The sequence below is a fragment of the Falco rusticolus genome, chromosome 5 (genome assembly GCF_015220075.1).
Source record: "Falco rusticolus isolate bFalRus1 chromosome 5, bFalRus1.pri, whole genome shotgun sequence".
Taxonomy (NCBI): Eukaryota; Metazoa; Chordata; class Aves; order Falconiformes; family Falconidae; genus Falco; species Falco rusticolus.
This window is the reverse complement of record NC_051191.1, coordinates 71,192,436-71,207,193: the sequence shown is the minus strand read 5'-3', so window position 1 is coordinate 71,207,193 and position 14,758 is coordinate 71,192,436.

The following is a 14,758-nucleotide window of genomic DNA, read 5'->3' as shown; positions in this document are numbered from 1 at the left end:
AGAAAACAAGTTCCTGTTGGTAATGGGAAAAGAATTTAGGGAGGCAAAATTAAGGAAGATTGTACAGTGTGATTCCTTTCACTTAAATAAACTATAACTGTGACACTGGGATTTCAATTCATCTCACAAGCAATAAACGAGAAGTGGTCAGGAATCTTAAAGTCTACTGCTGGCTGTGGAAATGCCATGTCCCTTAGCACACAGGGACAGTGTGCTTTCTCCTTAGGAGGATAAAGACCCTGTATTAATTTGGGGGTTTGTTCCAGTCCCCAGAACATACTGGAGTAGCAGAGCATTTCTAGGGAAGGTGTCTTGTTTAAATCGGTAACGCCATTTTCAGCAACATTTTAAACTTCTGTATTTCTGGATATCAGCTAAATCTCCTTGCCTAGGTAAATGTGTGAAGGGATCTTCACCTAACAGTATTGTCATTGAGTGACCTAATTTTTTTGATCATTTAATAGACTCCAGAAGTTCTAAGAAACATTGAAGCATCATAAACGTTGTCCTACTTCCCACCTAACAAAGTCTTAAAAAATATCTATGACATGCAAAAAGGTTTCCATTTTCAAAGATATGAAAGATGTTCAAGTTTTTGTAAGAAACAGAGCATTACACTTGGGTTTTCATTTAAATATTATTTCTGAAAACTAATAAAAAAATTAGAAATGTTGATGTACAAAAAAATGACAAGTGAGAAAAAAATTATGTAAAAATATCTAAAGGATAGCACAGGGAACTAAATGGGAGAAAATTACTTTCACTTTGGAGGGAGCATTATGTAGGCAAGGCAGTTTTATTAACACGGTTGGATAAAATATAAAGGGTTTTCCTAATCTCAGACACTTCAAAAGAGACTTTTTTTGAGACAATATTAATATCAAAGCCAGTTGTCACTATTATTAAAATGTTCTTTGCTCTTCATTAGTCACAAATGATCCCCTCGACTCACAAAAAGGTACTCGGTAAATTAAAAGCTTTTATGTAACACTCCAACAAAAGTTGAATGACTCCAGAGTTAAAAGGCAACTCTTGTGTCTGCCAATATTCAAAGTGGTACCCAATTTCTTCCTTTTTTAAAGTAGCAATTTCCTCGGGGTATTTATTCATTTATAGATCTATTAAGAGACTGATTAAGAATGGACGATTAATGAAATGCTTTGTCGTTCTGAGTTCTCACAAGTAATCATTAAAGACCTGATTTTGCATTGTGGGCAGCCTGCAGGTGCCATGTACAATCCCTCTGGAGAATAAACAGGTCCATCCATCTACAGGGCTGAGTGAAGCCTGGGTTTATGTCTGCATGAGGGCAGAATGGTAATTCCTCACACGGGGTACTTTTTCTAACGCACTATGTCTAAGCGCTTTAAAAGAGTTTGTTTGCCAATCGTGTTAGCCAGAGCACAGCTCATCCCTCCAGTGGACTGCACTGTGTGACTTAATAGTTGCTTAATTGCAGTCTCACACCGCTGAACTTAATGGGAACTCCTCAGTGACTTGCATGGTGAAAGGCTGGAGGGTAGGATTATGAGATTTTCTTCATGTACACTGAGAAATGCCACACATGATGGGGTGAAGCTATCGTAATTTGCCCACCACTGAATGCAGGTGGTAGCTTGCTGGAAATAACGGCCACGGTTCTTAAAGATTCCTTTCCACTGAGCTGCACATCTTTCTGAGGCTGAGATGTGGGGACTGAGGTTTCACTGTTGTTTTTCATTGTAGTCATTTGTATTTCCGTTTGCAGATAGTGCTGTTGGTGGTACCTTTTTTGTATTATATCTTTGCTTTGTGGTAAGGTTGGTGCCAGAAAAGTGGATGCAGCACTGAGAACCAGCTTTCCAGGGTTTTATGCCTGCCCTGATACTGATTTGCCTTGTGCCTTCAGTTAAAGCACTTTGCCCCTTCGTGCTTCAATTTTCTATTTATAAAATGGAAAGAGAAATGGTGGGCTAAGGCTGAATTAATACCTTTAGTCTGCCATAGAAAGGTAATATAGTAGTACAAAGTATTAATTATTACATTATCTCTTTTCTAATGGATTTATATTTAATTCAGTTACAGAGAGACTCTTTGTTCACATAATAACATTTTCTACTGCCTTTGAGGCTCGTAGGAGCAAGCTTGTGGGAAGGAAACTGGTAAGTGTTTGAATTTAGAAATGCTGCTAGTTTCACTGTATTTAAAATGCTGTTGAAGTCGGGACGATTTAAATGTGTGAGATTTCAAATGTCTCATTGACACACATCGCAAATTCCTTCATTGCCTGAGGGAGCTACAGCAAAAGAAAAAGTTGGAGTCTTTTAGTTTCACGGTTAAGGAAGCTTTTTTTAAAGTGAGTTAATGATGGAGCATTTGCCTGTGTGGTTGTAACAGAGCAATCTGTCACTGTGAGAAGACTCCTGGGGTGACTACCAAGACATGCTAACTAGCAATGGTACCTCCATTTTACATGACCCGTTGCTCGCCCCAGTGTTGCAATATACTTTGGCCAGATTCCTGTGCGAGTGATGTGAACGGATCCATGTTTCAAATAGAGACAAAGGCCAAACTCAGCTTGTAAAAATTAAAGGTAAGGGAACTATGCTGACGAAAGCAAGTTGAGGGTCTGTCCAATATTCTTTTTCTGTTCTTGTCCTAAGCATCCAGATAAGGTTGCTGTGAACAGAGGTACATCCATTGTGTTTTATCACCAAGTTGGCTCCCTCTCACATTCCCTGTATTGCACCACCCACAGCGTGCTGTGTTCAGGACATATTGTAAGTACACACTCATTGATCTTTACTCCATGTGATGACAGATATAAATTTGCTGCCACTGCACCTTATGCTAATGTTCAAATGAAAATGAATAGTATTCATTGCAGCACACCAGGTTGTGCTTTACCTCACTGTACGCATTTATTTTGGAATGTGATGGTGACACAACCCTTCTGGGCCCATCTCTATATCTCAGCTCCAGAACAGCATAAGACTTTCATGTATATGAGCTCCCCTACACTAGGACTAATTTTCTTGGCAAAGGAACAAAGGTTTCTGGACTGGAAAAAGCTACAGAGTGGTCTGACAAAATTCTCACCCTGGGCATTAGGACCATAGTTTATGCCTTAGCTCAACACAGATACCATCCTATTAGTTGCAAGGTTGCATTTCATGTTTAAATGAGACTGTAACAGTCTTTTAGTCATGCTGGATTGCACATGATTGACATGGACTCTGCCACTCACATCTTCTGTGATGATGGAATATTAAAGTGGATGCACTGGACATTTGGAACAGAAAACAGCCAAAGTGAAACAAGAAAATTGCTCTCCTGCCTTTCCACCTTTGTTTGGTATGTGATGCAATTGTGCATGGCATATGGCTGGAGGAAGCACATCTCAAAAATATGAAGTGATATTCCATGTGAATTTCTCTATTACAATCAACAACCAAATCCCTCATTTGATTCACCAAAGCCAGCATTTCAGCTGCTGTCTGTGTACAAATAAAAAAGCCAAGACCAGAAGTGGAACATATGCAATATACATCATATACTACTCCAGCTCACAGAAGATAACACATCCTGTATATATAATGGTCTGAACTGATACTTTGGAATTATTGCTACTGGTTGTGAATTATGTTTGAAAGGAGAGACCCTAACGCAGATCTCAGACAAAGAATACGTATGGTGCTTTGTGGCATTGCCAAAATGCACTCATGTCCAGCCAATTCTGTCCTAGGTATTGGATCTTGGAGCCAAGAATAAATATCCTAATACTCTATCAGGGTAACAAAGTCACTGCATTTTTTTTCCAGTTTGACAAGCAATTTTTCTATCACAGGCTGTAGCTGTGACTCAGTATTGTGGGTATCTTTGGTGCTATGTGTGCATTCAGGCTCAGTCATTTCCAGGTTCTAAATGATGTGATAGTGTACTCGGGTCCCTGTAAACTGAACCTCAGGCTCAGGACATTGCTTGTGGGGTCAACTCTACTTTTTTTTTCTGTCATGACCCTGTTCAGAGATTGGAAAGTGATTTTCTTTTCATGTAACACTGCTCAACACCTGAAGAAATTATTTGTTCCACGTGCAACAATTAAGAAAGTCTCAATCTATCCAGAATTTTGTCCTGTATGTTCTAAAGATACCAGCCTCAACAAACTAATTTTCTTTCCATCCTTCTCTTAAGAGCCCATTCTAAACTCATCTGCCCATGTCATCCCACTACCCTACTTCCTCTCTGTGAAATGATGATGTTTCCCCAACCTGCCCTCAAATACCCTCTTGCTCCTCCATGTGGTCTATCACATATTCTTCACTCACTTTGTGTCCCCTACCTCAGTTTCTTTGTGGCTCGGTAAGAGACAGCACATGCCATGGCTGATCTGGTACATTAGGCACACGGACTGATTTACCAGCCAGCTGTGACCAAACAGCAGGGATGACTACTGTTTTCCCTGTCTTTCCCTCAAGGAAGTAATTAAAAATGGTACTCTTCTACCAGCATTTGTGGAAAATACCAGCTACCAGAAGACTTGAAGGAACTGAAGCCCCTATCCAGTCTCAGATCTGACTGAAGCTGACTCACACGTGTTACTGGCAGATAGGTCAAGCTATTTTTATTTTTAGCTAGGTTCCTAAGAAAAAAAGATCAAGTTACAGTATGGTTTAGTCAATGGGACTCTGAAAAGAAGATAAAGGACTTTTGTTAATTTGCCTGTTTTTTACACCAGACTTAATTTGACATATCTAGTTATACTCTATGTCTTCTGATACAGAGCTGATAGAGGGCATTCATTTTTGTGAGACTGAGTATTAATGGGCCCTGAACTCTCTTGGGGCTTCCAGATGTCCCTGTAGTAAAACTAAGTAAAAGTAACCTTAGGAAGTAACGCATGCCCACACCTGAAGGGAATAAAGATACCAAGGTATGTATGTAAAATTACCCGTGGTATGCTGGAGAGAAAAGCAACATTGAGGAGAAACCTGCATTGCCTCACTCTTCAGCTTTCCCAGTGCAAATTCTCCTGTGGCACTGGACCAGCCCATTGACTGGGAGTTCGGCATTGCTTAACTAGCGAAATCATCCCTGCTTTCTCAAAACCAGAGATACTTAATGCCTGTTCACACACCGCTTGGTTCAGGCTATCTTGTGTTCTAATGAACATATCACAGCAACAGCTCAGAGCTCCCCATATTTCCAAAAAGCATATGTTAAACAATGTAAGCAAAGAGAAACCATAACAGGCTTCACTTGTCCTAACAGTCCATCTGTTTCCTGCTCCCCACTGAGCACATCTCTTTTCCTGGTTCCCTTTCAGGTGCACTCTTACCTTATGTAACGTGCTTTTTATTGGAGATTCATGCTGTGACCCTGTCAGAACTGCTACAGCAGGGGTGACCTCAGTAATGACTGTCCACAGCCTGCCAAGCTAAGTTGGTCAGTGTTAGCTGATTAAACTTTTAACAACATCCCCTGTGCGATAAAGGGCAAAATGACAACTTTGCCCATCGTCAAGGTGTCTGTATAATAAACTAATTAGTAAACCACACAGTCTGTGGAGCTTTTAATGAGTGCTATCGTCTGGCCTCTGTAATAAAAACCCAGTCTGCCCCCTTTTGGGATTCAATTAAGGCACAGACTGTCATATGCTTGGCCTGGCTGATCAATGAATCCATTCCGACCTTTGTCGGAGCTGTTTGCAAGGTCAGTGGCAGGAGTGAGGGAAGCCAGCCTGGTGGTGGGGAGACATACCCAACAGCACCCGACAGGCACCAGTATCAGCTGCTAATGTCCTCCTGGTCATTTGACATCAGCAGAAGTTTCTCTCACACAAAGGTTAGCTGAAAGAGAATGTGGCAATATGCATATATACAATATTATATGTACGGGTAGTAGTATTTTCAAACAGAAATGTTTCCCTGTCATTTCAAATGTTCATTAATTCTTTCACATCTGCATACACCTAGGAACCTGTAGAGGTTTTTTGTACCACAATATGCTATCAAATGTTTGCTCTCTAAACGGTGTTTACTGATATGCCTCAGATATGCAAACAAAACAAACACAAAAGAGTAGCTCTAGATCATAAAAAGCACCCCGCTTTTCATGTCCTTGCATACAAATAATACTTATCACTATACGATTCCAGAAGGGGTTTATAGCCATTGAAATAATCTCTATGACACTTCAGTGCAACAAGTTTTAATTTTACAGACAGGAAAGCCGAGGCAATGACCAAATCAGATGCCCAGGCAGGGCAGTGAAGGCATCATACAGAGTAAGGGTTTCAGTCCTTTCACCTATGGCTTCCATCCTCAGGAACTGTGGGACTAATAGAGTGCAGACAAGACCTAGAGTGTCACTATCACCTGTCCTAACCAGTGGCTAAATACCTGAACTCTGATCAAGCCTACTGACAGGCATGTAGACTGTCCACAGCTGCACAGCCACCACAGTACAGCCAATGATGCAGAGAGCATTGGCCCTTACTACTGCTATAGTAGCAGTATAGAGCCAATGTTCCCTCCAGTCCTCTCATGTAACTTCCTTCAGCAAACGAGAAGTCACTGCATTAGATTATACGGCAGGGCTATTGGAGATTGCATTCTATTGTAAAATGTGTCTGCAACCATATGAGCAAAAACTGGATGGAGTTTGTGTCTTCACTTTTCCAGGTGCAAACCCTAACCTCTAAACGGAGTGGGTTTTCTTTTCCGTCCTCCTCTTCATTCCTCTGAATTGAATAATCTTTCCTCTGCCACCTTCTTATAGTATTTTGTAACCTGGGGACTAAGGAGGTGTCTGAAAGGAAATTTTTAACTGCTGTGATGCAAAGGAAAAAAAAAACCCCTCTGGTCTCAACTGTCCTGCTGATTCAGAAATTGAGCAATCTCCTTAGGCATAATCCACATGAATTTATAGCAAGAGACCAAGTTCTTGCAATACCAAAACCCAGAAACACGAGGTGATTACAGTGATACAAAGGTGATGCCTAGTATTTGCGTTCCTGTTACTTGCATTACATTAGAGGTGGGAAACAAAGGAAATACAGAGCGATGCCTTTTTTTTAATTTAGGCAATGTAGCACTTATTTTCTATACCTTGACTATCCAGTTATGGCAAGCAGAGAGTTTACTTAGTTATCAAACAAAAGGCCTACTAACCGTATATATTTTTTTGAATTCTTCATTATCACTACTCCAGTGCCTCTATCCTATGACTCTCCGAGTCTCTTCCTGTTTATCTAGCACTTCTGCATGTAACCAATCTTGCATTGTTTACTGTGATTCCTACCTGTATCTCAGGTCCCATTATGTTCCTCTTTTACCAGAGCTTAAAAGTTACTTATAAGTCATTTACAAGTCACAAAGACTGGTGGTATTTAAGACACAGTTTTCTGTATACCAAATCCTTTCAGCAGCGATAAGCATTTCTCCTACTGAGAATGTTTACTGTTTCCTATCCTAACCCCAAATCACCTAATTCAAGCTTATGGGTTCTGCTAAGCTTGGATACCACTATTCAGCTCTGTTTGTCATGAATAAATCACATTATGAATGTAGTTCTATCTAACCTCATAGAAAGGACAGATGTATCCAGAGTCAAAAATTATTTCAGACCATGAATTATGTATTTTAGTGAGAGCTTTGTGTCACCAGCCAAGTCCCTAGTCCCAGCTCTCCACTGGACAGCACACTTTGCTAGAGCTCAGGAGTACCCTGCAGCATTCCTTCAGTTATGTCCTGGTTTCAGCTGGGATAGACATGATTTTCTTAGTAGCAGGTGCAGTGCTGTGTTTCGGATTTGATGTGAGAACAATGTTGACAGCACACTGATGTGTTTAGTTGTTGCTGGGTCATGTTTATACTAAGTCAAGGACTTTTCAGTATCTCAGGCCCTGCCAGTGAGAGGGCTGGAGGGGCACAAGAGATTGGGAGGGGACACAGCCAGGACAGCTGGCCTGAACTAGCCAAAGGGATATTCCATACCATAGAACACCATGCTCAGTATATAAATGGGAGGGGCTGGCCAGGGCATGGTGATCGCTGCTCAGGAACTGGCTGAGCAGCGGTCAGCAGGTGGTAAGAAACTGTGTGGTGCATCACTTGTTTTCTTTTCTCCCTTCCCTTTGGATTTCATTCTTCTCCCCTTCTCCTTCCTTTTCATTATAATGGTTATTATTATTACGGGGGTGTGGTGTATTTAATTTTATTTATTTTATTTTATTTTTAATCATTAAATTGTTCTTATCTCAACCCTAGAGTTTTACATTTCTCCCCCAATTCTCCTCCTTCTGTCTCTGGGGAGTGGGGGCGAGTGGGGGCTAGTGAGAGAGGAGCTGTGTGGTACTTAGTTAGCAGACGGGGTTAAACCACAACAAGTTATTACCTCAGAACCACAAAGGAAAAGGTGCTCACAGCCCAGGCTGCTTTTTGAAGCAGAGGACTAACTAAGTAACTAAGTCCTAACTAAAGGAACAAGGTTTTGCATTTCTTAGGCAAACTCACATGGTTATATTTGGTGGAGCAGACCTTGCCCTTCTATACCAGTCTGTCAGGCACCAGCAGGAGGTTTTTCTGTGTGGTAGATGTCACTCTGCTTTCCTCTTTCCAAATGTAGCTACAGCAATTAGTTTCAGAATTTAGCCTGTTAAAATGATTGAGAGTGTAAGGAGTCAGTGGAAGTGGAGATTTATAAAAGAAAACTAAAGAAAGAAGAAAAGCAAAGCTCAACTTACTAAAAATAAATCTAAGCATTTTTGTCTTAATTTTGTAATTTAAGCAGAAAAAGAAAGAAAATTTTTAATCAAATGTTGAAGGTTTCTCCTATTTTTTTTTCCTATTTGAGTCATTCAACATTTAAAACAGGAAGTTGCTCCTTTTGTAATATATTAAGATGTTATTTATTGAAACTTAGAGAGTCAAACCTCAATTTAATTTCAAATACCTCAGACTGAAGACAGACCAACCTGTATAAGTCTCCATGAATTTTTGGTAGAAGGCATGCATTTTGGCACTCTCTTCTGCTGTTTCTGAGCACAGCTATTGGTCATTGGAATCTGTTCCTTTCTGTTCCATAACTTTTTGAAATAAAAAACTGTGACAGATACTAACACAGGTTGATAGTTCTAATTATGTTGCTTTGTGCTGTTGAACTAATGCTCAGATCTATAAGACAGGTTATACTGTAAATGATGCCTATATAGTATTATCAACCTCGAGGCTCTCTATGCATATTTTTAGGTGTAGTAGTATATTACATGCTTATAGGGAAAACTTTTAACAATTTTGCAAAGAATTAAACAGTGGAAAAGGTATATGTAGATGTAAAATAATTTTAAGATTTAAAAAGTTTTGTCATTAAAGCATGACTTAAAACATTCTGAGTGTTACTCCTCTTATAATTCTGCCTCAAGAATTTGAAACCATGTTTAATTTGAGAGAGAAAAAACCCAATAAAATATAAAATAGTTTTATAGTGTTTCATTGTATCATTTCTGAGTTTCTCAGCTCTCCCTTTACATCAGCTGCTCATTTACAGTCCTAAACCTAGAATAACAAATGTAGCATATTTAGATGCTATGAAGTTAATTCTTACCAAATGCGGAAAGCTGTTATGGAAATTTACCAACCCAGACACCAAATTTAATTGTAGTGTTACTAAGGAGGAAATCGGGTGTAATCTATTGTTCACTGTTGCCTGTGATGAAATCTATTTTTCCTTGGGTTTGCTGATGGCTGGAATAGCACTCAGAAATGCAATATGCAAGAAGGTATCATGGAGCTATACCACTTGTGGTTCATCAGTAATGCCTAATAGTCTCCCACAGACTTTGACCAGTTTGACTTTTGGGCTGACAGAATTACTGTGAACACCCATCTGCAGCACGGCTGCACCCACCGCTGGAGATGGGAAGCACGTGCCGAGAATACTGCAGGTTTCCACCGTACTCGATCATTATACACTGTGGATTTTTCCTCCCCACTCCCATGAAATCTAGTTCAGTCATGAGGATTAAGTGGCAGATGGTGGAAAAATATAAAATATTCCAGCTACCCTTTTCATTCACATTGCAGAATAATGGAAAATATTTTAGGAAAACTCTCTAAGGAAGTACACTAAAGATCAGTACAGTAAAAATAAACATCCCATAAGCAAAATATTTCTTTGTTACACTTTGCAGGGGTACTTTGCATCAGCCCTTACACATCTGTGGCTGTGCAAGTCGGTTTATCCACAGGGTCCTGTATCCATAGAATACATCTGGGACAGGCAGAGCAGGTCCAATTACATTTGATCACTAGCATGGGAGGTGCGATGTAGAAAGGAAGCATGGCAACAGCATCCTGACTCAAGAGAAGGCAAAATATCTTAGCTAAATATATATTAGATGAAGTCTTGAAGCTGCTTCAAATTTTAAGAAGGTCTGGAGAGCCCTGACTGGCACTGAGATGGCTCAGAGGCTGCCTGGTGATGATGATGAGCCATCATAATTTGACTCTTGTTCAAGTTACTGGAAGTTTATTTAGTGATGCACAATGCATATTTCTTCCTTTTTCAGTGCTCTTTTCTTGGATGGATATTCAGTTTAAAGAGCTAATATTCAATCACAGTTTCTTTGGGTAGAAACTGAGCCAGAGGTTCCTGTGATCCTATTCATAATAACTAGACTATTATTAATTTCAACCAAGTTTGTTAGTTTAGATTGGAGTGGCACTTTAGTTCAGAAGTAGCCGTAAGAATTGCTCATGAATTTTATCTGGCATAAGACTGGTGAATGGGTAAATTGTGTGTGAGTGTGTAAACACAAAGCTCTTGCCGTCTTTATTTGACTTTAAATGAATGTTGTGTAGCATTTTGTATGAAAGACTCATTGGGAAGCTGCAGCTAGGTAAAAGACAAGAACAACAGAGGCAGAAAATCATAAAAGAATCGGAATTTTAACATATTTTCTTCCCTCTAGTATTTCAAAAAAGCTCTGAAAGAAGGCTGCTCACATGGATTTACTGATGAAATCAGGAAGTTAAAGTTTTTCTCAAGTTAGCTATTGCTTCTTTACGAGAAAGCTTCAGATTTTGCTACTTGGGTTTTGGTATGAAGCAAATGCTTATAAAGATTAATTTCTTAATCAAGGGTTTATATACAATTCTGATTTAGCATTCTTGAAATTTCACCAATCATAGTTAAATTATATTCATCAGTCTGCTTTTTAGCTCCTTTGAAATAACTCTAACTGCAAGAGGCAGTGAATTTGTAAATCTTCAAGAATAAAAGGAACTACTGAAAAAGATTTGGGCCACAATTTTCATTGGTTTATTAACTGATGTATTAGCAGTTGCCTTTCTATTGAAAAAGGAAATGACTTATAAAAATTGACCGTTTAAATTTCATACCACCCCAACAAGCCATATCACTGTCATCCTTATAAAACGGAGATGCTAAGACCAGAATTTTCATAGATTTTTCGATATTTTTTCTACTCCCATGCTAAAACATTAGAGGCCTGATTTTCAGAAGTACAGAACATCAACTCCAGCACAAATCTGTTGCTCAAGAAGCTGCTCAGTGCACATGGAAAAATCATGACCCACAGATGCTTTTCAAATGTGACCTTAGTGACTTGCCCAAAGCCAGCTAGTGAGATGTAATTACTGCTGAAATAGTCACATTGGGTTGGTTGGTTGTTTTTTGGTTGTTGTTGGTTTTTTTTTGGGGGGGGGGATTGTTTTGGTTTGGGGTTTTTTTTGGGTTTTTTTTTTTTTTTTATGCTGTTACGTATTTGTATTGTGCTACAATTGAAAAACACTATAAAGAGCAGGTCACCTCCTAAAAACATTTTCTTACTATTTTTCTGGTTTTCCCTTACATTTTCCCTCCTGCAGTTAAAGCATGATGGCACTCAGTTGGGGTGTGTGGTGTAAGATCCAGAGCCAGCAGGAGGACATCTGGCCAGAAATCCAGCTTTTGCAGGGGAACTTTTGTCCCGTTTGACCCTTTGCAGGGTCCGAGCTGATTCAGCAGGGCACTTGTTACCTAACACAGCATTTCAGTACACTCTTAAAGGAAGCTGAAGAATGTGTTTAAAATCAAATGCCTTGTACTTAAATGGGATTTTAAGTGCTTACTTCATAATTCGGGCCCTGGTATGTATATTTTGTTAATGCGTAATCTACAAACATAATGAATATATACCTATGTACGGGTAAGGGAAAAAAGGCATTGCAGACTTCCCAACATCTTAGAAAATAAGTGTATTTCTAAGACAAAACCACCCAGACTGTTTTGGCATGAGCAGAAAGGAACGAACATTTTCTTCAGCAAGCCTTAGCAATCCCCACTTGTATGGCAGGGCAGTAGTTAGGTGCAGATCCACGCTGCGCCCCAGGAAAGCATGCAGAATACGCTGCGTCCAATGATATGCATGCCTGAACGTTTTCCCGGATCGGGGCCTGAAGAAGGAAGTTTCCTTTCCCTGCCTCTGAAATGACCGGCAGATTATTCTTTTAGGATTCTCTCCCATAGAGTGTTTAACCACTCTCACTTTCTTCTGAGCTTGCTCACAAAGCCTTTATCATATTTGTCAATGTTTGATATTAAAATAAAAAAAAAGGTATTAATCTCTGCAGTGACCTTTCTGTTTTATTTCTCCTGGAAAGGGATGCTGCATCTTTTGTAAGTAACTTCAAGGCAAGATATTAAGCAGCATTCAAACATATGGCGTTTATCCAGTTAATCATCGTGCATTACCTACTTTCATCAATGTTCGTAAACTTAATTCCAGGATTACTCATGCCCCCAAAAACCCAAATAAGAAAATCAGAAGAATAGACCCAAACAATAGAACTTTTATACCAGGATAATTAGAAAAGGAACCTATTACCCAGGATTATAATTACTGACTAACATATTAAATGACCTTTAACATTTACCTTAAGCCCCAGATTTCTAGAAAACCAGAAAGGTTATGAATGCCATATTAGTAATCTTTAATCTTTATTACTGCTGTGGACAGAATTTTAATGATTTTTAAATAGGCAGCGGTCACTAACGTATCCCTATTAAAATAAAAAAAATCTCATAAAAAATTAAATGGATTAAGACTTCAAATGTACCATCATCAAAAGTATTATCTAATTATGGAGTTCAGTGAACAGGCCAAGTGAAATGGTTGGTAATATTAGTTACTTACCACATGGGAATGCCCGGGATTTATGCACAAATAGATTCTGCTTCTGTTGCAACATAGTAATTAAGAATTTGTCAGGGAAATTTGACCCTCTAGGGTAGATATTACTTTGTAAAATAAGAATGGCAGAGCACTAGTCTCCTTGCTGCACATAATTTAACTTGATTATTTATACATCAAAGGGAGTCTGCAGTGACTGCAGTATAATATTTAAGTAGAGGGATATTAGAGAAAGAAGCATCTAGTGAAATCTTTTTTCCCAAATCTCCGTGAGAAAATAGAGGAAATTTTCATAAAGCATTTCATTTTGCATATAAATTGGTGCCTAGATTGTGCCTGTGAATTTACTGCTGTCAAATTTAATTTTTCTTTAATTCTTCAGGCCCAGATGTGAAAAGCTCTGTGTGCAGGCTGCAATTTTCAATGCTTACAGGTAGCACCCGGATCGATAATGTGTCTTTATGAGAAATTACTGTTAATGTTATTGAGTATGCATTTTGCTTTATAGGATAATAAGGTAATATGAAATGCCAATTCATTCATTAGGAGAAAGCTAAGTGCTTAAATGAAATGGGTGACAGGTCTGAAAAAAGATGTAGTTGTGGGCAGGAAGTCAAGAATGGATTTTTAATGACCTAATACCAAAAGGTTTTTACCACTTATTTGCATTTGCTTCCTATAAACAATATTAACTTTAGAATAAAAGTTCTTGAATATTTAAATTGCAGTAAGTGATATCAGTTGAAGAGGCTATTTGGAAATGTGAGATTTCTGGGAAACTCTCTGCCTAGCCTTTTTGAAGACCGCAAAATGAACACATCTGGTATAAAAATTAAAACAAAACTCATTTAAATTGATTGGCATAAAGTGAACATATTGTGAGCATGGCCAAAATCCAGAGGTTAGTATATGAAAAACAAAAAACCCACAAAACCTAAAAAAAACCCCAAACCCAAAACTTTAGCTCTTCATTTTAAGTACAGTGTGCTTCCAGTTTGATAAGGTAAAAATAGCAGGTATTGAAAACAAGACCCAAATGGTTTGTCCAGAGAAAAAATGCCAAAGAAAACCCGTATCCTGTGATTATTGTTCGAAAGAAGACTACAGCCTCCTTAGAGTACAATATTACAATATTGGGAAAAAAAAATGTTGTTGCATGAAGTTTTCTTCATAAAGCAAGACATTAAATGCTTTCTAGATACATTTAGCATCTGAATCCATGACCACATGAAGGAAAGTTAATGTACCATTTTGCGAAACCTCACCCGGTTCTTCCCCCCCACCCCAGCTGAGTCCTAACTCACTTTTCTGAGTTTTACAGTTTTCACTGAGATGTTTCCCCTCTTTTTCTCTGCACTGGATCCCACAAGTGTGATACCTGGGGCATAGACTGTGCCAGCTGGCCCTGCCAGCCTGGTTCAGTGCCAGCTGGAGCCAGAGGGAGGTTTGTCTTCCTTCATGGGGACAGGACCAGAGCCTTCAGGAGGTGACTCGTGCCAGGAAGCAGGGCTGGCTTTGCTTGCAGAAGGCCTCTCTGTTAGAGGCATGGCCCCATTCCCTGCCTCTTCCAGCCACGGAAAGCCT